The sequence below is a fragment of the Cupressus sempervirens genome, chromosome 8, assembly GCF_028749045.1.
Source record: "Cupressus sempervirens isolate cs-2001-9-10 chromosome 8, ASM2874904v1, whole genome shotgun sequence".
Lineage (NCBI taxonomy): Eukaryota > Viridiplantae > Streptophyta > Pinopsida > Cupressales > Cupressaceae > Cupressus > Cupressus sempervirens.
The window spans coordinates 518,997,917-519,023,855 of NC_143125.1; the positions used below are offsets into that span (position 1 = coordinate 518,997,917).

Sequence of the window (25,939 nt, forward strand, 5' to 3'; positions counted from 1 at the left end):
CCTCTTTTAAAGAGATGAGAAAGGAGTTGCATGTCTTTGCATGTGTAACTCTCATTTCTATGAATGCCACATTCATAAAAGGTGTGTGCAAAGTGTCAAGTTCTTCTTAAAGAGGAATATCTATTTTCCTTATTAAAGGAAATACAAAAAATGAGTTGTCCTCACAAGTGGAGAATAGGACAAAAATGACATGTCCTTTACATGTGGACTAGAGGACAAATAAATAATACATAAGGGATACCTTGGTTTATCCCAATAAATAAATAAATACAACCAAGGAAAGATTATTAATTCTAACAAAATCAAATATAAAATAAATTTTTTATTGACAAAAACACTATCAAATAGTCTAAGGTTGCCTTAATTTTTTAGTAGTTAAAACATAATACTTCAAAGAAATGATATCTCATGAAATTTTTTATTAAATGGATAGACTCAAATTTTATTTGTTCCTACTTGAGAAAATTTAAATGAAATCTTAATGACAACATCCATCAAAGCATAAGGATAGATGAACTTGGTCAATCCTTTGTACCATCTACATATACATTTTTTGTGAGTCGTGCATCTTGGTTTTGCATATTTCTTGTACCTTAGCTCTATTTGTAAACCCCATCATCAATTCATATGAACATTCACACATATATGGTATTTATAGATTAAATCATAAGTGATGATCTTATGCTTGATAGCAATCCAAATCCTAATTTAGCATCTTTTGGTGACAATATGGATAGATCTTGAGTGTAATAAGTTGATAATGGAAGCTATCAATAAGAACTATGTTGATATGGATGAGTACCTTATTCCCCACTCAAATTCAATTCAATTTTTTTTCAATTCAACAAGGATGTATTTTTCTTTATTGTCAATTAACATTTAACAATTAAGTTCTAGTGACAAGGGTTTCATGAATTGTTTAGAGAAACTCGTTAGAAATTTGATATCGATAGATCTCTTTAAACTAGTTCCTTGTATAAAAAAATTAGAACTATGTTTTATTTTATGTATATAATGTATAAATTGGGATAATAGATTGACTCCATAAAGATATAGTTATTGTAGAGATGAGGTGGTGTTTAAAGATTTTTTGTGAATTGGGTATTCAAAATTAGTGCATTAATATAATAGATTGAATTTTCAATGCACCTATTTTTTATAAAGATAAAGTTTTTGGCCTTGGGACTATGGGTTTCTCATATGCTATAATGCTCATTGATCTCGCATTCAAATGCAAGGGGTAGAACAAGAGAAAATCTCAAGGGAACCCCTATGACAAGCCCAATATTGTGACTAGTTCCAGTGCCCAGGTTTCAACTTATAACTAATTCATTTTACTTTGTTATCCTACAATCTTAAAATAATTAACTCATCTATGGAGATCATAGTAATGCTAATTGATCTTTTTATGGCATTATTTTTTTAAATTTTTTGGAAGAAGTTTTCTCAATATTTTGAGGTAGAACTGAAAGAGGTGAAGCTGAGAGAAGGATGTGTTAGCATGAATGTTGATGGTATTCCTTTGGGTGAGTATCCTAAGCATTAAAGAGATGGTTAGCATGATTGACAAATCGTATCATAACTATGTTTTTCATTGATGTCAACATAGTATTATTTCTATGAAGACTATGTTGACAATTGGCTAATAGTGATATGTATTTGTTGTCATTAATGACAACACATGATGTACATGTTGATAGGAAACCTCAAAAATAAAGATACTTAGTGTTTGGTGATTAAAAAATTTTCTAAGTATAGAATTTGGTTTATAGTAGTGTATTGTTCTGTTTGCAACATGTTGTAGATGTCATATTATGACAAGAAAAGTTACATGGAGATAGTATACATAAACATGTTGGTGATGATGTGTATAACCTTAGAAGTTTGTACGGCCTATATGGAATAGAGTTAATCATGTTTTAATGATGCAAGATAGTAAAATTAAAGGAAAGAATTGTTTTGTTTACAAAACAGTTACTTGTCCAATTAGGACCAACTTCCTAGATGTTTACTCTAACTTGGAAAAGTGAATTGTGGTCTTAGCTAACCTAGCAGTAATTTATGTAAAGGCATGGTATTTATGCAAAGGACTTCTTGCAATAAGAAGTGTGTTAGTCATGTTTTACAAGTGTTATCTTGTAAGATTGTGAAGTGAGCAAACTTTTGGGAAAGCGATATATGTGAAGTTTTATATGAGCTTTCTGGTGATCCAAGATTGAGCTAAACATCAGACAAGGAAGGAAAATAACAGTAAATTACTTGTTTGAGCAATAAGCTCTTGATGTAGTTGAAATTACATGTTTGGTAGTGGGCTCATCTTGCATACATTATACTACAAATCTTAACAAGGTTGGCACAACTCCTAACAAGGGTTCAAAGTCTCCTAATAGGGATTACTTATACTAAATTTTCTCATTGACTCCTAAAAGGGTCCATCCTCTAATAAGGAACTTATATATCAATATATTATCTAGTGGGTATCATCCCCACTAGAGTTCTCCCTTGGTCAGAGTTTCCCTAGTTAACAAAATATGGTGTCATCAGTTATCTTTGTGCATTGTTACTATTACTATTCAGTATTACTTTATTTTTATTTTATGCATGGTTTAAAGTAAGTAATAATACCCAGTTGGTGACTAAAATTTATAGATTATTGATTCACCCCCCCCCCAGTAATACCTATTTCAAAGAAATGGTATCAAAGCTCAGTTAGTTTGAAGAGGCTTAACAACTTAAGTAAGATCCCTATGGATATGGAATAGTTGATGAACAAGATTGAAGAAGCTCTTAAACAAATTGATCTCCTTACTGAAGAAATAGATAAGCTAAAGGATAGATATGAAAACTCCAAAGTATGCATTGGTCAATTGAAGGAAAAGATTGAACATATGAAATCTAAGCCTAAATCTACTAAATCTGGAACTATTGATGATGACTATTCAAAGTTGAAGATAAAGTACAAGATCTTGAAGCATGAGTTGAAGATTAAAAATCTAAAGTTGACTTTGGGAAATGATCCTAGAAAAGTTAAAGCTAATTTCAAGACTGAAAATGCAAATCTAAGAGCAAGTCTAGCAAAGAAAACATCTGAGTTTGAAATGTTGAAAGAAGATCATGAAGAACTCCATAAGTACAATACTATTGTGAAAGGTGAATTGACATAATGCAAATAGCAACTTGAGAAGCTTTATTCTAGTAGAGAAAATCTTGATGATTCAATGTCTATATAGAGACCTTCTTATGAAAAGACTGATCTTGGCTATCTAATAAACATGTCTACAAAGAAACCTGAGATTAGATCAAATCCGAAAGAAAAAGACAAATTTGATGATAAGATTGAATCTAGTCAATCTTCTGAGAAACCTAAAGAAGTTGAGAAAAATAAGGAAGTTGAAATCTTGGATGAACCAAAGCAAGTGGAAACTCCTAAGGCAACTAGATATGAATTTAGAGGTAAGTTCATTTTATGTAATGAAATAGGTCGTACAAAAAGAGATTGTAATAATAAGTCATTAAATCATGTTAAGGACTTTTATTGTCATAATTTTCATGATATGGGTCATAATGCAATTGATTATAGGAAACATAAGTATGATAATGATAGAAAGAATAGTAGAATGTCTAGAAATACTAATCCTATAGATAGAAGAAGATCTAATGAAAGAACATTGAGAGAAATAAGATCTTATGAAGATAGAAGATAGATGGTGTGTTATAAGTGTAACAACTTAGGACACATGGCTCAAAATTGTCATACACCTGATGATCAGTAGAATCCTATAAGTAGAGCACCTATATGTCAGTTATGCAAATAACTTTGGACACACAATGAAGTATTGTAGAATGGATAGAAACTTCAGAGATTTAAGAATAAATGGAAGAAACTTTAGAAATAGAAGGAATGATAAAAGGAACCATGAAAGGAACTCGGGATCTAACAATGAAGAAAAAAGAAACATTGTGAGTGAACTTTGAGAAGAACTTAATGAAGCATTCCTGAAAGGAACAAATATCTCAAAAGAAAAGGTAGATGATGATTGGATAGGAAGATTGAAGTCAGTTGTTGAGTTCGATTCAATTAAGTTGAATTAAGCTTGTTTATAGCATCAGAATTTGAGAACTTCAATTAAAAATTGAATCAGAGGTAATGAAGTTGGGAAAAGGCGTACCTAGTTCTATTTAGATGGTACCTAAGCTTGCTTGTGATTTGGAGCTCATCTAGACAAGTTATGATGAAATTCAAAGTTACTAGCATTATAGTAAGAATTGATTCTATAACAAAAGATGAAAAGTAAGTTTTTGTAGAGAATTTCATGATGCAAAGTTTTGAGGATATTTTTCATGATGGAAGGAGGCTATAGTAAACCTTGGGTGGAATTTGAAAATCACACAGATGATTATGGATAGTTATTTGATTACAGAATCTAATTAACAGCCTTTTTTATATTTGTGAAGTACACAATAAATGCAAGCTCAAGTTGGATAAATGGAGTACAAAATTGAATTTTACTTCATTATCAACACATTTGAAGTGAAGTGCATTATAAAGTGACTTGTCAGAGTGATTTTGAAGAAAACCCTATTTTCAAAAAGAGGTATTTTCTCATTTTCCACAAAACTACTCGATAAAAGGTTCATATTGATAAATATCATGGATATATCATTATTACATAGTGTTGAGAATGAGGATAGACCTAAGTTTAAGATAGTTTTAGTAAAACCTAATGAAGGAAACCCTAACCCTGCATTGTCTATTACTATGAACAATGTACCTTGAAGATGTACAAAAAAATTTGAATTGCAAGTTTGAGTCAATTTGTAGTGAATATATGAACAAGGATATGGAATTGGTCTTTAACTATGACATGATAGTAAAGCCCGAATTTAAACATTTAAGTGAATTAGACTTGTTTAAGTACCACTTCTACTATGAGTTACATATAGATGAATGGACACAAATTATACTGAATAGGATACATGATAGAAAACTATGGATGCAAGATAATGTAGTAGAAATTTACGCCTACCTTATACATGAGGTAACTAGCTTTAGCAAACAAGGCAACCTACCCATAAGAGAGAAGATGGTTAAGAAGAAAGTGGGTAATCAACTCCATCAAGCCAAATGATGTGAGATTTCTTAGTAGAATTATTGATTATTTAGTTTGTGCAACTTCAAAGATAGATGAACTTTTAGTAGGATTAATATATGCATCTTATAAGATATGTGTTGAGAAAGAGAAAATAAATCTAAGTGAAATACTATGAATGCAACTCCTAGAAAACCTTGAAAAGATTAAGAGGTCAAAGAATGGTGTGTTTAGATTTGAATCATTGATAAATCACATATTCTTTCATGTGCTAAAGAGATTTCCCTACTTGTCAGTAACATATATAATGATTAGTGATAGATGCACTATGGAGAAGATTTCAGAGGTATGCAGAAGACACCTTGCAGACAAAGTATTGGATAGTGGAAACCTAATTATGAGAACTTTTCAAAATGAGATGAAATGGAGATTTAAGATTCCACCAGAAATTTTGGATACGTTTAAGAAAGACATTTGTATGTTGGTAAATGTAGATCACACTTACATTCAAGTAGTGGAACCTCAGGAGATATTTTTGGATCCTTTAAGTTATGAGTTAAATGATGATGTTACAATTAGCTACATTTTTTTTTGTTAAATTCAGAGAAAGATAAAGCTAAGTATAGATTTGGCACGTATGATGAGATCACATAGAATTCTCATCAAGAAATATTGGGTAAGGCATCCCATAAGAAGGTTGAGTCAATAATGAAGAAGGAATTATTAGAGGTCAAAATGACAGAGAGTGAATCTAAGGCCATGAGACTGACAATGAAGCAAGGTGTGTTAAACATACAACCCTTGTCAATTTTAGTTGCTGAGACATCTTCAAGACAGAGCATACCATATATAGTAGTGTCTGATGTTCAACCTAGTGAACAGAAGAGAAAGTTAGAGAGATTAGTTGAAGTAGTGACTACAAAGGCAAAGAGAATCAAATAGATGGCTATTAGACCTGGTAAAAGGAAAAAAAAACATTGTTGACAATTTAGTCAAATTATGAAGAAAAGGAGGAACAAGAAAATAAACAAGTAGAATAGGTGACTCCACCTAAACAAGTAGTAGGAAAAGCTCGACAACCATGGAAGCTAAAGATTGAGAATATTAACATAGCTATTGCAAATGAGGGAAACTTTGTTCAGATGAACAAGTTTTATGATTTATATAATAATTTTGAGAAGGATTAGATTGATATATCTACTATGAGACATATCATTGCAAATGATCTAAGTATGAAGGATATCAAAGGAGTAGTGAACCAAAAAGTCTATGAGAGACTCATAGAGAAGAAGACCTTAAACTTTGGAAGTCTGTGCTAAGGACCATTTGCAACACTAATGATGAAGATGAATTTAAGAAATTGTTGAATAACCTCACACCATACTTGAGGAATAATTTTAGATCATTCTTATTTATGGTTGCTGAGAAAGATAAATTGAGAAAGGAGACTATAGAAGCTATTAGTAAGATGTTGACAGAGTCACGGGTAGGATCTCCTTTAGCTCCTAGATCCTTGGAAGTGTCAGTAAGTAGTGACACCATGTAGATTGATCAAACCAATGTTACTCTTAAAATTGATGATACCAATCCATTTGGTGGTTCCAAACTAAATGTACCTAATATTGAAGATATTGAGGATAAGTTGAGGAAAATTGAGGAAGAAAAGAGGCTACTAGAAGAAGAAAAGAAGAAGATAGGAGAAGCCAAGTAGTAATTTCTTGAGGAAGAAAGGAAAAGAAAGGAAGATAAAGACAAGAAAAGGATTGCAGAAGAAGAGAGGAAAAAGGAAACTGAGGAAGAAGAGAGGAAAAGATCATAAGAGAAGAGAGAAAGAGAAGAAAAAGAAAAGAAAGAAGAGGAAGAGAAAAGAACTAAAGAAGCAGCAAAGAAAAAAAGGGAGGATGAGACTAAACCATCTAGTTCATCTACTCCACTCTCTTGCTAGTTTGGCTACTGATGATGATGATCAAACTGATTTGATTTCATCCTTATCCAAACTTTTACAAAAGAATAAAATGGTGAAAAGTTTGCAGAGATCATTAGTGGAAGTGACTGACTGACTACACAGTACTTTGACAATACAGCATACTGAGTGAAATCCTAAATAGAGAGCATAAGTAGTGCTAAAGTCTTTTAATGAAGAGTTTACTAATTTTTTGAATGTTGTAGAGGTGAAGATTCAAATTTCTCATGATGCTAACCTATTTAGCACCATCTACCATAATATCAAGAATGACTTAGTCAATCTTGATACATGCATAAAAAAACTTTGGAAATGTAAGCAAGAAGGGAAAGCTTTGTATGTTAAGTGTACCTTATCATAAAAACTAACTAAAGATTTGGATAGTCAGATAGAGACTAAGATGATTGAGCTAGAGGCTTTACCCAGTCAAATCTAGCATCCATCTAGCAAAGTTGATGATTTTGAGAGTCAAGTTGCTAATGTTCATAGCAAGATTAGGAAACTAAAACTTTGAAAAGAGTAGATATTGAAGAGAGCATCTTATTTTAGAGAATCCATTTTTCTAAAGTTATCTTTGGTTGAGAAACAACTAGAGGAATGTGTCAAGGCCAAGGACACATATACAAACTTTTTGTATTTAGATATTAATGCAGTTGAGATTGCATCATATGCATTATATGCAATTCATACATTAGTAGAGTCTAAAAAAGAGACATGGACCAAAGGTATGAATAGCTCGAAGACTATTTTTGGTGATTGTATGATGATTATTTTAGCATAAAGAAAGGACAACATTTTATATAGTTTAGGACAGTATCTTGACATTTTGACCTTTGTCATTGATGTCAAAGGGGGAGAGATAAATGTGATAATTGTATGCATGTCATTATTGGGAGAGATAAAAAGGGGAGAGGTACATGTGAAGATTGTAAAAGTGTAAAGTATACTATAAGGGGAAGCAAAAATGTAAAAATTGAACAAGTTGTAATAGTTGTAATGTTATATTTTTTTATGTTAAGTTTTTGTCACTTAGCCAATTTTCCCTATTTTGTTGCCATCAATGCCAAAGGGACAAATTTTTGACAATTGAATAATAGTGATATGTATTTTTTGTCATTAATGGAAAAACATGATGTACGTGTTGATAGGAAATCTAAAAAATAAAGATACTTAGTGTTTGGTGATCAGAAAATTGTCTAAGTATAGAATTTGGTTTACAGCAATGTATTGTTTTGTTTATAACATGTTGCAGACATCATATTATGATAAGAAAAGTTACCTAGAGATAGTATACATGTTGGTAATGACATGTATAACCTTGGAAGTTTGTATAGACTATATGGAATAGAGTTAATCATGTTTTGATGATGTAGGACAGAAAAATTGAAGGAAAGAATTATTTTATTTACAAAATAGTTACTTGTCCAATTAGGGCTGGCATCCTAGATGTTTACTATAACTTGGAAAAATGAATTGTGGTCTTAGCTGATCCAACAGTAATTTATGTAAAGGCATGGTATTTATGCAAAGAACTTCTTGCAATAAGAAGTGTGTTAGTTATGTTTTACAAGTGTTATCTTGTAAGATTGCGAAGTGAGCAAGCTTCTGGGAAAGTGATACATGCTAAGTTTTATATGATTTGTCTAGTAATTTGAGATTGAGCTGAAGATTAGAGATCATATATGGAAGGAAAATAATAGTAAATTACTTGTTTGAGTAGTGAGCTCTTCATGTAGTTGAAATTGCATGTTTGGGCAATGGGCTCATCTTGCATACATTATACTACAACTCCTAACAGGGTTGGCACAACTCCTAATAGGGATGGAATCTCCTAATAGGGATTCAAAGTCTCCTAATAGGGACTACTTATACTAAATTTTCTCATTGACTCCCAGCAAGGTCCATCCTCTAACAAAGAACTTATATATTAGTATATTACCTAGTGAATATCATCCCCACTGAGGTTTTCCCTTGGCCAAGGTTTCCCTAGTTAACAAAATATGGTGTCATGAGTTATTTTTGTGCATTTCTACTATTACTATTCACCATTACTTTATTGCTTTTTTATGCATGGTTTAAAGTAAGTAATAATATCCAATTGGCAACTAAAGTTTGTAGATTACTGATTCACCCCCCACCCCCTCTTAGTAATCCCTATTTCTAATAGATTGGTGGAGTTGTAGAAAAAAACTAGGTCATATGGACTATGTATTGATGGGAAGGTCAAGAAAAGTTGAGGATATGTTATACATTGTATCCTAATGAATGGATAAGTATGCGTATAGAAACTCGAAGACATGTTGAAGATATTTTTGTTTTACAAAAGAGAGTAAGAAGATGGAGTACCTGATAAGTGGTTTCTAATGATTGATTTGTATCTCTTAACTAGGACAGAATAATGATGAGCACAGTTAGACAGTGATAGTAGATAGTCTGGTAACAATGTCAACAAGTAAGAAAGGTTAGAGGTTTTACATGTGAGAATTTGTAAATACTGTGAGCCAACAGTGACTTGTAATTATGAAAAGATGTAATGTTTTGTAATATCTTAATGAGTTCCTATTATAATTAATTAGGAAAGCTTGAAGACTAACTCGAGGAATTTTTTTGAGGAAATGGTATAAAGGAAAGTTATTTTCCTTTGATGAAGAATGCAAATTGATGAGAGAAAAAGTGAAAGTGTGAATTGTGTAGTGATGTGTGAAGTTGGTAAATATGTTTAAGTGATCCAAGGGATTATTTGGATGCAAAGTTGGTGATATGGTATTGATATTAGAAGAGGTTTGGTCTGGTTAAGAGGATAGATAAGTAGATGAAGTTATTATATTTCTATTATTCTACAAGGAATAATGCAAAGATCAATTGGATAGTGAGTTTAGTAATCTTACCCCTAAAGCTGTTTGGACAATGAGTTCAATGATCTTTCCCCTAAAGCTATTCGGGTGGTGGGTCCTTCTTCCTTCTACAACTTGTAACACAGTTTGTACAACTTCTAACATAGTTTGCACAACTCCTAATAGGGATTCAAAATCTCCTAACACAGACCGATATGTACTAAATATATTTTATTGGTTCCTAATAGATTCCATACTCTTACAAAGAACTTTTATGTTAGTACATCATTTTGTGGGTACCATCCCCACTAGGGTTTTCCCTTTGATAAAGGGTTTCCCTAGTTAACATATCTGGTGCTATTGTGTATGTATATCTTCTTATGGTATTTGATTATAGATTAGGAATGGTTAAGATTTAATAAGGTTGATAAGTGTTTTAATAGTTGGATAATTGATTCACCTCCCCCTCTCTCAATTATCTTGGTGTACTTTACTTTATAACAATTGGTATCATAGTGTTAGGTCCTTAAAGAAAAAGCTTAACAGCTTAAGGAGATCAATGGTGGGTCACTTCATAAAAGTAAGTCCTAAATTTGATAGAGTTAACTATGATAGTTTGATGGAAAAGATGAAGACTCATTTCCTATGTATGGGTCTAGGGTATTGACTGATGACAAAGATTAAAAAGAAAATTGTGGAAGAAAGAAAACTTGAGGAATGCAATGAAGTTAAAAGAGATATGTTTATGTGTAATATACTTGTTGGAGAATAATTATTGTCATCTCTTCTTGATAATGAATACAATCAAGTAAAATTCTTAGAGAAATCTCATGAAATTTGGGTAGCCTTAGAATCTACTTTTGAAGGTGACAAGCATGCTAAAATAATCAAACTATAGAATTGGATATGTTTCTTTCAAGATGGTAAAATGATAAAAACATGAATTTGTGAGAAGATATATTGGTACAATATTAGAGATTTTTGTAGGTGTTCATTAATAAAGTGAACTTCTCTAAACCATTCTATCCAAGGTATTCCATGAGTTGGAAAGATTGAGTTTCAATTTAGAGCTCTCTAGTCATGGACTGCAAGAGGCATACAAATAAGCATAAAGGGGACTCTCAACTAAACTCAGGTAAAGTAGCCCTTGCTAGTAAAGCATGAAATGGGAGATTATTTAGACAAGAGAAAGAGTGATAATGTCAAATTACTCTTAAGTATACAATGCAGAGATGAAATTGTGCTAGAATGAGATGCACAATGTAACTAAGCTAAAAAAATGAGTGTTACAACCATGTTAATTAAGCTATGTGATCTATGCTATTAAAAAAGTAAACTAAACTACTACAAATGATTAATGCTAGTGTGAGTATGCAAAGAATGAGATAAGAATATAGAATTTCTCCACAAGATGCTCCAAGAAACCCTGTAAGTAAACCTGCAACATAACATTAGCTTTAAAAAAGGATCCTTAGAAAAGGAGAGAGCTCTCCTTTTTAAAGATGTATGGACAATTGAGATCAAGATTAAGAAGTGGATGATAAAGGGTAAGAGTTGAATTTTGACATGATCCATGTGCACATTTCCACTAATGAGAAAGAGTTGACTTTTCATGTGAGACAAAGTCTTTTATTTTAATTTTTAAATAGGAAAAGGACTTTAGTGCACTTTAGAGTGGGTTAGAAGAATGGGGTCTTTTATTTAATTAAAAGGGGACATGTTCTTTTAATTAAATATGGACTTCAGATATTATAGGCAAACTATAGGTTAAAATAAAATAAATTGATTTTTAGAAATGTGGCCTAGGTAAATAATTAAATAGTTTAGCCAAAGTGATGAAAAGAGGGCTAATAGTCTAGACAACCATTTTTAGGTGATTACAATAGGAATTAAGTCTTGTTAGGGATCTAAAGATGAAGCTGAGTCCATATGGAAGATTTTGAAAACTTTGACACTACCATTTAGACAAACAGCACATATGATTGAGTGCACAAGTGATACCTTGTACTAAGAAGTTTACCAAAGAGTCTTTACTTGGAAGATTGGAAGCAATAGAAGTGAGCCTAAAGAAATCTAGGGAATTTTCTAGAATGAAAATAGATTTTAGAGCATTGAGTGTTAGTCCTTCTTTGTCAAGAAGTGCAAGCACCAATGGAAACTATGTTAGAAACAGTAGATCTAGATCTGAGGAGGATAGAAGAATTGAAAAAGGAATTCCCCTACTTGCAAGAAGAGAATTAGATGGTAAGATAATTTTTAAATGTTGGGCTTGCAATGAATTTGTTCATTATGCTTCTAAGTGTCCCAAAAAAGAGAAAAAGTATAAGAATAATTTCAAGTCTAGAAGACCTAGAGATTATTTGTATTCAAATGAAGATGATGAGTTTGAGGAAAGAGTTTAGAGTGAAAGTGATGATGAATTAGGATTTGTGGCTATAAAAGAAGAAAATCTTGAAAATGAAATTAGAGAAGAAAAATCTCTAGTTTCACAAGTTGAAAATAAATCTAATTAGATTATATAGTGTAGATGTTTGCATCATATGACTAGAGACATAAATAAGTTTGTTAAGTTTAATAATCATGATGGAGGTATTTTTAGAGTTGGTAACAATGCAGCTTGTGGGATAGGATCTATTACTCTTGATGGAAATACTAACACTGGTGATATTTATTTAGTTGATGGATTAAATCATAACCTATTGAGTTTTGGACAATTGATTGATAAAGGTTATCAGTTGAAATTCACATAGATGACATGCATTATCAAGGATAAAGATAGTAAGTTGATTAAAAATGGTACAAGATCCAAAGGTAATGTGTTTCAATTGAACCCACAGAGATGACTTGTTTGGTTGTAAAGGTGGATATCACTTGGTTATGGCATAGAAGATCTTTTCATATAAACTTTAATAACATTGTGTAGGCTACTAGTACATGTGTTGTTAGAGATCTACCTAGAATTGTGAAACCTACTAATATTGTTTGCAAAGAATGTGTTATGTCTAAGTAGAAGAAATTTTCTTATCCTATCAATAACCACCACAACAAAATTGGATATTGTTGATATAGATTTGAGTTGTCCTAAGAGAACAAGAGAATTTTATGGTGAAAGGGACTTAATGATATTTTTTTATGATTTCACTAGAATGATGTGGGTAGCATTTCTTTAAAAAAAGTTTGAGGCATTTGAAAAGTTTAAGTTGTTCAAGAATAGAGTTGAGAATGAATCTAGTGTAAAGATAAAATATTTGAGATCAGATAGAGGTGGAGAGTTTACTTCAAGAGATTTTAACATATTTTGTGAAGAACATGGTATTAAGAGACAACTTTCAGAACCTAAGACTCCTAAGAAAAATGGAATTACTAAAAGAAGAAATAGGTTTTTGATGGAAGCACCAAGAGCCATAATGTTTTAGAATGATGTATCCAAGACATTTTGGAGAGAAACAATCAACATAGCAGTATACACCATGAACAGAGTGCAGATCAGAAAAGGTACAAACAAGACTCCCTATGAATTATGGTTTGAACATGCACCTTCAATAAAATATTTCATAATTTTTGGAAGCAAGTGTTACACAAAGAGATATGATGATATTGGTAATTTTGATGCAAGAAGAGATAAAGGTATTTTCCTTGGTTATTCATTGAAAAGAAAAGCTTATAGATATTTTAATCAAAGAACTAAGACTATTGTTGAGACTATAAATGTGAAAGTGAATGAAAAGTTTGGAGTTAAAGAGACAATGTTGGACTATATTTCTAATGAAGAAGAATAATCCTAAACCTATTAGAGAGAATATTGAAGTTTTCATTGAAACTAAAAATAATTTTTAGAATTTTGTTCAAACTTTTGAACATGGAGAAGAATCAAGATCTGAACCTAGAGAACAAGTAAAACTTGTAACAGCAACTCCTACACTGAACATGAATTTAAAAAAGAATCATCTTGAGAATTAGATTATTGGAAGAAAATACAAAGGAGTTATGACAAGAAATAGAGTACATGAAGAATTTTTCTTGATTTATCAAGTTAAACCAAAGAGTTCAGATGAGGCATGCAAGGATGACCATTGGATTCAAGCAATGAAGGAAGAACTAGATCATATTGTGAAGAATGAGGCATGGGAATTGGTTCCTTGACCTAAAGGAAAGAATTTTATAGGAACTAAATGGATTTTTAGAAATAAGATGAATGAACAAGGTGAGTTTGTGAGGAATAAAGAAATATTGATATGAAAAGGATATTCATAGCAAGAAGGAATAGACTATGAGGAAACATTTTCCCTTGTTTCCAAACTTGAAGTAGTAACTATCAAATGGATGTAAAGTCAACATTTCTAAATGGAGACCTTAAAGAAGAAGTCTATATTGAGAATCCTAAAGGATTTTCTTTGATAGAAGAAAAGGACATGGTGTGTAGACTGAAGAAAGCATTGTATGATCTAAAGCAAGCACCTAGTACTTAGTGTGCAAGATTGGAGAAATATTTAGCAAAATTAGGATTTGCTAAAGGTACAACAGATAGCAATTTATATTTGAAAGAAATTGAGAATAGATTGTTGATCATTGTAATATTTTTGGAAGACATAATATTTGGTGGTAATGATGACGCAAGTGACAAATTTTCTAATAAGATGAAGAATGAATTTGAAATTAGTATGATTAGTGAGATGATATTTTCCTTGGGTCTACAAATTGTACCAAATAGTGATGGTATTTTCTTATCACAAGATAAGTATTTGAAAAATGTTTTGAAAAGAGTTAGCTTGGAAATTTGTTAGCATGTTGGTACACCTATGATAATTGGTCACAAGTTATCTAGCAAAGATGAAACACCTACAATTAAACAAGAGAAGTATGTTATAAATAGATAATACTGAGAGAGGGTGTGAATCAGTATTCAACAAACTTTTTCCCACAACTAAATATTGTTAATTAATTTATAACTTGCATATGAAAGTAAACCAATAATATTAAACAATAAATATAGCCATGCACATACAAAACTCATAACACCATTATTTGTTAACTATGGAAACCCTATCCAAGGGAAAACCTTGGTGGAGATGATACTCACTAGATGATCCACTAAAAAAAAGAATATTGTTAACGATATTGACCCTATTAGGAGTCTATGAAGTACATATAGTGTCTTGAGTCCTTGTTAGAGGACTAAGCCTTGTTAGAAGCCTCGACCCTATTAGGAGTTTCTTCAACCATGTTAGGAGTTGGTAGATCAAATATAATATATGTACGAAGAGCCCGCTACCCTAACATGCATTTATATAATAAGGTTCTTCACAAGAATAGATATACATACAATACTTTCTAATTTCTATAATTCACACTTGTTCTAATCATACATTAGATCTTGCATCACATAGTTTGCATATCATTTCATCGACTTCACGTCTATCACAAATATCACATGGATCACACACTTATATGTAAAAGATAAGATCTCTACTTATACTTTTCAAATTAGTAAATCTCTACTCAGTTGGCCTTCATGTCTTCACATGCTTGACATAATGTAAAATAACTTATGGATTAACATCCAAAAAGTTGGCTCATCATGACTTGGTAATTATTTTGTCACCAAAATAATTTCTTAAGTCATACAACTCAATTCTTTGCTATTCTTTATTCTACTCTATCAAATACCCATACTAGTATTTCAATCATAACTCATGTCATATTGTGTGTACACATTTGGGCACTGGCATACATTGGCATGACTCTATCATAGAGTTTTTCTCAGTTGCACATAAGCGAACTCTCAATAATTCATCCATACACATCACATTTGTCTTTGTGTTGTTGTAAACTATCTAACACTTAGACAATTTTATAACTCTAAATGCATAAATGAAATGTTGAATACATGTCATAAATGACAACTCTCAAAATATCTATCTAAGCATGTTGCCAACAATCTCCCCTTTGGCATCAATGGTACAATGCCCTACCTAGAGATCCTTGGAACAAGGATAAATAAAGCAAAGATGATTTTTTTTAAAATAAGTATGGATGCACACAACAATCAACATACAAGGATCATAAAGATCACAACAAAATACTAAACAAACATCCAAACACCAACGATCTCCAAGCACCACTAATGATCAAAAAAATGAAGCTACGAAACTCATAATATGCATTTGAATCTGAAACAACCCATATTTGAAAGGGCAAATAATAGCATTCAAGAACTCTTTAGAGGGTATCCCAATCACCTCTTAAACTTTTCAATCGAGTCAAAAAGTTCCTGCTAGTCACCAAAGTAGTTTTCAACCATTATTCATTTTCATTTTTTTTAATAAAATTTGTTTTATATTAAAATAAACAAAATAACAATGCCCTCACAATAACTTTGCAAATTTCATTATTATATATATAACCAAATTACATAATAGATCTAATAGGAAGATTACAAATAGCCAAACGAATTTGTATATTAAATTATAATTTCTTTTCCAAACCCTCCCCAAATAGTAATCAGCCAAGAATGCAGATCTTTGAAATTTACAAGACAATGGTTTCAAATTTTTTGATTCATTTACAAATATCTTTAGAAACAAAGAAGAATAAAGATAAAAATAAGGGTTTCAGATTCTCAATTCATATACCAAGGTTTCTCAAACAAGGGTTTCAACCCAGAGGAATTTTGAAAATAGAAACACAACAGACACGGAGAAGACAAATATGTTCAATGCAAGAACTACTATACAAAACTCATGAGTTCCTCCTTGGATCTGATGCTAAATAACAAAGACACCAAACACACAAAATTTTCCTTCTCTTTTGAAAATCCTCTTCTTAGAAATTGACTCCTCCAAACCTCTCTGTCGAGAAATGAGCTTTGATTTTCTAATAAAGAGATTTTCCCCAAATTAGGGCTCCAATTGTACAATCACGTGAAACCCTTTTTTCTTTTATTATTTTATTATTTTAATTTCATGCACAAACTTTATACAATTTAACTAAAATAAACTTTATTAAATTAATGTTTTTCTCTCTATATAAATCACTAAACACTTTTAATAATATATTTATTAATTCAACTAATAATATTATTTAGAGTTTATTATTAAAATAAAACTCCTAAATAAATTATTATTAAATTAAGTAAATATAAATTCACCAAGAATTTGAACTTTAATTAATTCTTTAAATTTAATTATTTTATTTAATTAATTTCTCAATTAATTAAATATAATCAAATATTGAATTTTCTTTCTAAAATTTCAATTAAATTAAATCATTAAATTATCTTTGAAATTTATTTCATTGTAACTAAAAATTACAATAGACCTACAAGACTAAATATGACAACTCAGCTGAAGACAAAGAACATAATCAAACTCTAGGGTCAAAATCATGAATTCACATCACTTGACGAATTTGGATGAGTAAACAACTTATATATTTGTCCTACTTTCTAGCTTAACTAGGTTAGGGTTTGAACTCAAGAATTATCTACCCACTTATACCATTGAGATACTGCGATAGGGTATTATCATCCTGACAATTTAGGGAAGTCGATACTTGGTGCCTACAATCTACATAAAATCTAAGTGTGTACGTACCTATATATTCTAAACTAAATAGGCAATGAAGGGGAGTGGTACATCATGTAGATCTTGACTAGTATGTGACTATGACTCCCTCCATAAGCCACATCAGGAACATCAATCATAAAGTAAAACATACATGTACACCATACACATGCAAGTATGGGGTAAGTGTCCATAAAACTGCATATAATTTGTTCATCTAACTAACATCATGCAATAACTAAAATTAGTGTATGAACATATATATATCATCATAGAAATAATCTTGAACACATGAAATAACTTAGTAACTCATCACATATATAAACTTAGTATGAAATACATCTAGTCAAACTCAGTAACCAAGTACCACTAATCATAAAATATAATCATAAAGTTGGCCTAAAAGAATCTGACAATGTAACAAGAAAAGTCAAGTAGGGGTAGGCAATAAATCCACTCCCCCTAGACTTAAGCTTACTCTTGGAAGCCTACAAGAATCTGGCACTACAATATAAAAATTAAACTAGAGAGAGGCATTACAGATGACAACATTTGAAAAAATTGGCCAAGTATACATAACAAAAACAAATAAAAGCAACTACACAAAATTGCCTTCAAAACATAACAATTTTATTCATGTTTTGATGGATCATTACATTCATTATCACTCCTTACATTGATACATAAGTGTACTCCCCCTTAGATATATAATTCCTTACATATATTACTTATCCTCCTTAGTATATGTCATGCCCAAAATACGGGGCAAAAACACATGGAATTTTTTTTTTTTAGTTTAATAAATCCACTATGTTAATACCAGTTGACTAAAGACATACATAAATCACATTAGGTTTTGACACGATCTTATAAGTTTGTTTTACAAGTTAAACTATGGTATGTCAAAATCTAGATATAGGTTTCCCTAACAATACCTTAAGATTGCATTTCAATTTATATCCAAATATGTAGGATTAAATCATTATATTTAAACATTCATTATTTAATCAATTTTGACATCTGTTTGTATTATATTAGGCCCTAGTATAACATCCCCATTAACTATCTTTACTAACTAACTCATCTTTTAAAATCAATCTTAATTTTCACTATATTAATATTAACAAGATTAATGTTGTCAATCACATCTTAAACATTACTAATATTAATTAAACCTTATGTGATAAAATAATATATATTTTAATTAAATTGAATTAATCTAAAATAATATATTTAGCACCTAATTAACTTAAAACTAGAGAGGATACACTAATATGGGCATCTGCTAAAGACGATATCTATAAAGTTAAGGAGGGTTACAATCAAATTATAAATTCACAAAGATGGGAAGCAATAAATATCCTAACAAAACTCTGTTGGGATTTAGTAGGTCTTCCAAAAAAAGGTATCTTTCTATGGGAACCCTTCCAAAAAAGAATCCTAATAGTGGATAGAATTAGGAAAATGGGATTTGAAGGTCCATCAAGATGCACTCTCTGTAAAGAAGAATTAGAAATTGCAGAACATCTTCTTTACCAATGCAAATTTGCAAAGGAATGTTGGTTATGGCTCAATTGAAAATATATTGGATAGCTCCTATACCAGAAAAATGGCAAGACCATTTGATAGAATGGCCAAAAATAGAAAACAAGAAAGTTTATGGAAAGCTCTAGAATATCACTCCAACAATCTTAGTTTGGAAAATATGGAAGGAAAGAAATAGATGAATCTTTATGAATGAAGAACTTAATCTACCAACTCTTTGCAAAAAAATTGAGGCTAGCATTGTAGAAGTCATCAATGCCATCTCAATAAAACACCAAATGAAGAAGGCTCCTTCTTAGAGTGGGATGCTAAAATCAAAAAAATTGGGAACATCTAATCAATCCACCCCTTAGTTATAAAAAAAGTAATAGTGTAGCCAAAAAAGAATGCAAATGGAAACCTCCACTAAAAGGCTAGAAGAAACTCAACTTCAATGGATTTTCTAGAGGTAACCCCAAAATTGTAGGATTAGGATGTATAATCAGGGAAGAATCAGGAAACTAGCTCATAAAAAGAGTGAAGCATCTAGGATTAGTCTCTAATAACATGGTAGAACTAGAAGCAATAGAAGAAGGAATAAAAAATTTTATTAAACTAAAAATAAAAAAATTTATAATTGAAGGAGATTCACAAATTGTCCTAAATGCACTCAAGAAAGGAAGAACTCCAAATTGGATATTAAATTCAAGACTAGAAAAAACCATAAGACTACTGGAAGAATTTGAAGAAATTAGATTTATGCATATATTTAGAGAAGGAAATACTAAAGTAGATAGTTTAGAAAATAAAGGTACAGATGGAGAAAACATATTAATATTTAATCATAGTTAGTAAAGGATAATTATCATAAGATATAGTCCCTTTATGCAATATCTCTTGACACTTCGATATATGATTATCCCTATTGGTGCAAATCTTGGCTCGCATATCTCCACAAAATTGAATCAACTTCTTATAGATAGTGTGACTATAGGCATCACATTAATTATGATCTCAAGTGGAGGAATAATCATCTAGTTGCATGGAGATGGTGTCACCCCCAACTCTCTAGATGCTTCCCTCTTGCTATTTTATAAATGTGGGCTGGATTCACTAATCTTCATATTCACCTCACCTCATTTGAATTAGGTTCTATGTTGCCCCTAATTTAATGGATACCAATATTTCTTTGTATCATTCTTCTAAAAATAGAACCATTGCCTTTTTTGGTTTAGTTAAACCCAAAAGATGGAATCGGTTACTTAGGCCCATAAACAACATGAGTAGGGTAGTAGCCAGTAGGGTTTTGAGGGAAGGTGTTTTCAACTATGACTATTCATGGCACACCAATAGTGACATCCCAGGGTCATGGATTGGATGCCTAGCTAGGGCTAGAGTAGAGAAATGGGATGTAATTAGACTCTTTTATAATATATTTGATCTGAGTTGGTTAGTAGGCATAGAAGAAGTGGTCTTTAGCATTGATGAAAAACTCAAAATCTTATTGCCAGAAGCCTACATGGCTCACCAACTAGGTAGCTTCAAACTCACTATTGTCCCCAAGTGCCCTTGCTTGGTCATCAAAGATAACATTCTTTTCTTTCAAGAATGATCAAGGATGGAAGCCAGTGTGCAATTCCTATTGTGATGAAGAGGCATTAAAGAGGACACAACAAGGGAGTGGCTCATAACTTATTTGCAAGCCTTTGATGCATATATTCACCTAGATGTGGATTTCTATGATCTAGAAGTCGTTAAGTTTTGCCTCCCCAACTTTGACAAATCAAGTAGAATGAGGAATACCTATGAGTTTCCACTTGGCTCTAGGGCTAAAAACACTTAGGAAGCCATAGAAATCATTATGGTCTTCAGGAAGCTGACTTGGGAAGTTTAGTTAGGAGCATGGGCATGCCTTATGTTTTTTCTCATTACTCCCTCTCTCTATGTATCATTGGGCTTGAATCCTAGATATAAAATTTTAGGGTTATATTAGGTTTTGTCTTGTTGCATTTTTCCTAGGCAGCAAGTAGAATATATATAGTGTCTAAGATTATACTAGGTTTTGACTTGCTGCATTTTCCCTAGGTAGCAAGTAGAATATATATAGTCTAGGGCTTTTCCAGAATTCAATGGATTATGGCTTGATTTCTTATGTAAAATTCTATTTATATTAATACTAAACTTTATCTTATGTGAATTCATTTCAAAATCGATGGGCTTGGGATCAGTCCTTTATATGGAATCATCTTTTTTGCCTATATATGGTCATCAAATCTAATTAAATGACTAGTTCAAATATTGCTCCTACTTTATTTGAATACTTAAAAATTCATTTAGTTTACACTCACTTGTAATTCATTCATTTAGATTTTATCACTGTATACGAGAGGGATAAATTTGACTCTAGCATTCTCATCTATCACCCCATTATCAATAATCAATTCTTGAATTTCAAAGGGTTGTTGAGGCTTATATGGATTTCTCAATAAATATCATGTTAAAATAGCTATTAATAGAAAAATTATTAATAAATTTAAATTCCAAAATTGGTAAAGAATAAAATTAGGCATAATTACATCAATAAAAATCTTAAACTGGATAGAACTTAAATTCAGCCTTGGGTCATTGATAATTTAATTCACAACTATTCACTAACCCATTGACATTAGGTACTTCTCATTTATTAGACTAAGAATTTGGAAGTCTTTATCTCCTAATTTTTTTCTTAATTAGGTTTATGCTTCTATCCTTTTAACATTATTAATGTTTAACCTTTTTAGCTGTTAGTTTTTGTTGTTTTTATTTTCCCTCTCGACAAGTCTCTTGCTCCTCCCCAAGGAATGCATATTATCTGGTGCTTGTGGATCCTTTCATCTCAAGGATAATCACTGCCCTACTTTTCATCAGAGTATTATAATGATATTTTGATCTCTTCTCTCACTAGGGTATATGCCCCTTTTATTAAATGTATAATAAAGGACTTCGGTCCTGAGTTAAATTGGAGGTTTTCTTACTCCATTCTTTGCTACTAGTTCCTATTAGAATGGAGAATCTTGTAATCTTTTTGCTTATCTAATATAATATAAGGCTTTGTCCATTTACCCATTAAAAAAAATCTAAAACAATATATTATTTATATTTACTTTTCAATAGTCCTTACATAAATCAACAATACACTGAACCTACTAGTAAACATAAATTACAACTAAAACTAATTTAAAATAATATAAACTTAACCAATATAATATTAATTAAGAAAAATACTAATTAACAACATTATTAAATTACTTTAGTAACAAATTAAATAAATCTAAATCTAACTAATCGAAATATTAAAATTAAAAAAAAATAACTAACTACACTAATATTAACATCTAATATACAAATCCTAACTTAAAACTTTAACATAATCTAATAAATTAAAACAACTAATTCTAACATCAAAATTTAAAAACTAGCTTTAACCAATTATAATATAACACTAAAACTTACTAACATTTCCCAACACTACATATTCTAACATAAAATAACCTTACTATATTTTTCTAACACTAACCTAACTACTAACTAACTTCATTACTTCCTACCCAAACCTTTCCCTAACTCTACCTACCTAACCCAGCTGCCCACTTCCTAACCCCAACTGCCCCCAAGTGGGAGGGCACTTTGACCAACCCTCTCCCTCACAACACCCAAGAAGGATGCACATGGGTAGTGGTTTCCCTAACTCCCTTCCCCCTTCCAACTACCCTTCTCTATGTGGCAATACATGAGGGCTCAAGGTGCATGGAAAGTGTTCAAGGTGGAACTCGCCCAATCAAACATGTAGCTTCCCCTCTCATTTAATATGTCGCTTCCCCAATATTGCACTCAACCCTCTGATGTCATTTCAAAGATTTCAGTTGACATGGGGTACATAAGAGGTGATGACTTTAGGGGTGGTGGTAGCACCTATATTAAAAAAAAGTTGCCTTTTTATTTTAAATGGTAATGATATAAAGCTCATTAGGTGGGTTCGGATAGGTTATGGGTAGATAGGATTATTTTTAAGTTTAATAAGTCTATTTATTTTACCTACTTATTTTTATTTATGCTTTTATATCAATTTATAATTTCCATCTAATTATTTGAATATTGAGTGGAATTTTTAAAATGGAATCTTGTGGAATATACTTTGTTCCAAATGAATTAATTTTTTCCTCATACAAAAGGCAGAGAGCTTTTTTCTCTTAGGATGTTAAATTTTTTTCTCAATTCCCTTATTTTTTTCTAAGTGTTGGATTTTTAAATCTAATTGGTTTTCAAGGCAAGGTGATATATTTTTTCTTTCTAGTTTGAATTATAGCATGAAGTTTGATGATATGTTGACATAATAATGTAGGAATATTTCTTTATTCAACAAATATGAGAATACAGGATGAAATTTCAATCATATAATAAAATTTTCTTAACATTGTTTGGAAATAAAATTGCATAAATTTGTGTATCATCCTTTCATCTAATTACCATTTAAACATAAGAATACAATTTTGAATTATAGGAATGCCATAGGAAAGGTTGAACATAAATACATCCATTTATCAATAAAAATACGCATACAACTAAATCATAAGGAAAATCACATGAAAGGAAAATACTCTAATTTTTTCAACATATGTGGGCTAGCCACTTCTCATTTATTTTATTGAATCACTTGATTCAAAGACTTCACCAGGAAAGAACCAAGGAAGAAAACCTGACATCATGGCCATTTCAAAAATAAGTTTAACAATAGCATTTTTACAACAAGATCATTATCTTGAGGAGAAATCTCCCAATACATTTGAATTGAAACAACTCTAAATTTATGCTTGGTTCTGTAACAAGGTAGCCATTACAAAATCTACAATCTCATCAAGGTAACTATGGAGAAAATGAAACTGACTTGGAGACAAATAGATTTAACACGAAGACACATTCAACCTATTTACTCCCATCCCAGGTTTGCATATCAGGTTCATTATCAAACCAAACTAGGGAGAAGGTGGATTTTTCTAGGAAGGAGAAGTTGATCACAACACCATAACAGATGCCCTTTCAAGGCTATAATCAGAAGAGCTTTCGTTCGTTCACTTCTCAATTTCCCAAAACACAAACATGGTTTGTACTACTGAGTAGGGGCCTATAACACCCTACTCTCTCCCTCTTCTCGTCGTGAAGAGAGACTCTACACTATCAGAGTCCAACTGAAACCCTCCTCCCATACACAACCACTTCTACACTATTTGAGGGTGAGTAATGCCAACACAACCCTTACAGTTTCTCTCAAAAATCAAAATGTAAAACACAAAGGAAAATATTTAAATAAAACCCATCACAATATCATCCCTAACATGTTCATCATACATACAAACACACATATGCAAAAGCCTACTCAAGCAATGAAAACACAACATGAAGACAAGAGCTTGAAGGATTCCTACCTTCATAAATGGTTATGGAAAACTGAAATTTGAGAAGAGTTTTCCTTCCTTTCTCCTTCAATCTTGACTTTACTCTATAAATCTAGAGGTTGGGTGAACACTCTTTCACCCTCAAATTTGCAACTAAATTCCTAACTCAACCACCTACAAATTGCAATAACTTCCCAGGCTTATAGAGTCTTCTAACTCAATCCTATCATTAAGAAAAACTTCATGATGGAATATAACTTGTCAAACTCATGGTGAAACTCCAATTTTTGCACTAAAGCAAAAATGGGATATTTGGGTGGTCACAAAATCAATGAAAGTGGCTAAAGGGGTGGAAAATGCCTCCAACCCATACATATACCCCCTAGGCACTTAGTTTTCATAATTTTTGGCCTCTAGGACTATTTAATGACCTATTAAATTGCTTAAAATATTTGGACTTCCTAAAAACCCTAGAAATACAAACTTATCATTATACGATGATTAGGGTAATTAATCATGATTACTAACTAATTAGTATTAGGTCAGTAACCTAGTCCAACTCAAATTATTGGGTTACTCAACTAACCCTGATTATCATGTTGAAATGCATATACAAATCACGAGTGTCAAGTGATACTATAAAATCATTGTTACAGCACATTAAACACTTTACAATTATAGATTGATACATACATTCAATTTATGATACAAATAAAATATAGAACAACGAGGTCTACATCTTCCATTAGACTCAACCCTAGTTTTCACAATGATACATAGGGTCTAGTTTTAATTCTTCGTTAGATTTCTTGGCTAATAATCCTGCACACTCATTTCACACATCAGTAGCTCAAGAAAATCACATGCATATATTGAAAACTTATCTGGATAATTAAATCAATCAAAATATCAATCTTTCATATAAATAACTATTTATCTCATTTATGCTCATATATTTAACCATTAAAAATTGCATAATCAAGGTGTTAATCATATTCCTAATTTTGTATTCACTTACTATACTTCATCAATAATATGTATGTTCATAAAAAATTTAAATAACGCAATTAATCATCTCAAAGTAAAACATCACATGACATAAAATAACATAATAATGTCTAGTGTATCTGACAATGTCTCAACATATTAAGTCATGAAGTATCAAAATAACAATGTATCAGTTGTAATATGATGGGTCAGGATGAGGCCTCATAATACATACATACATACAATTTTCCTTACATATTACTCCCCCTTTGACATCAATGGAAAAGGTGTCAAAAAATGTATCCAAAAACTGGGTGGCCTATTGCTAATCAACTTGTTATTCTGGAAAAATAATCTACATAAACAAGTTTTAGCCTATCCACTTCCTTCTTCTAGTTCTCCTTCACTATATCAAAGATACTAAGTAGTGCAAATAGTGCATAGGATGCTACTTTAACTACACACAAGTTAGTATAGGAAAACTTGTCATAGGAAGTCTTTTCTGAAAGGCATTCCTCTAATTGCCTCTGCAAAATGTTTATCTTTG

The 25,939-nt window shown here is 31.3% G+C and overlaps 1 pseudogene; it reads left to right on the forward strand.

Annotated features, from left to right (window-relative positions):
- Positions 1–1,208: 1,208 nt before the first annotated feature.
- The window catches only part of LOC149543470 (glutamate decarboxylase-like), an 88,967-nt pseudogene continuing 64,236 nt past the window's right edge, over positions 1,209–25,939 (forward strand).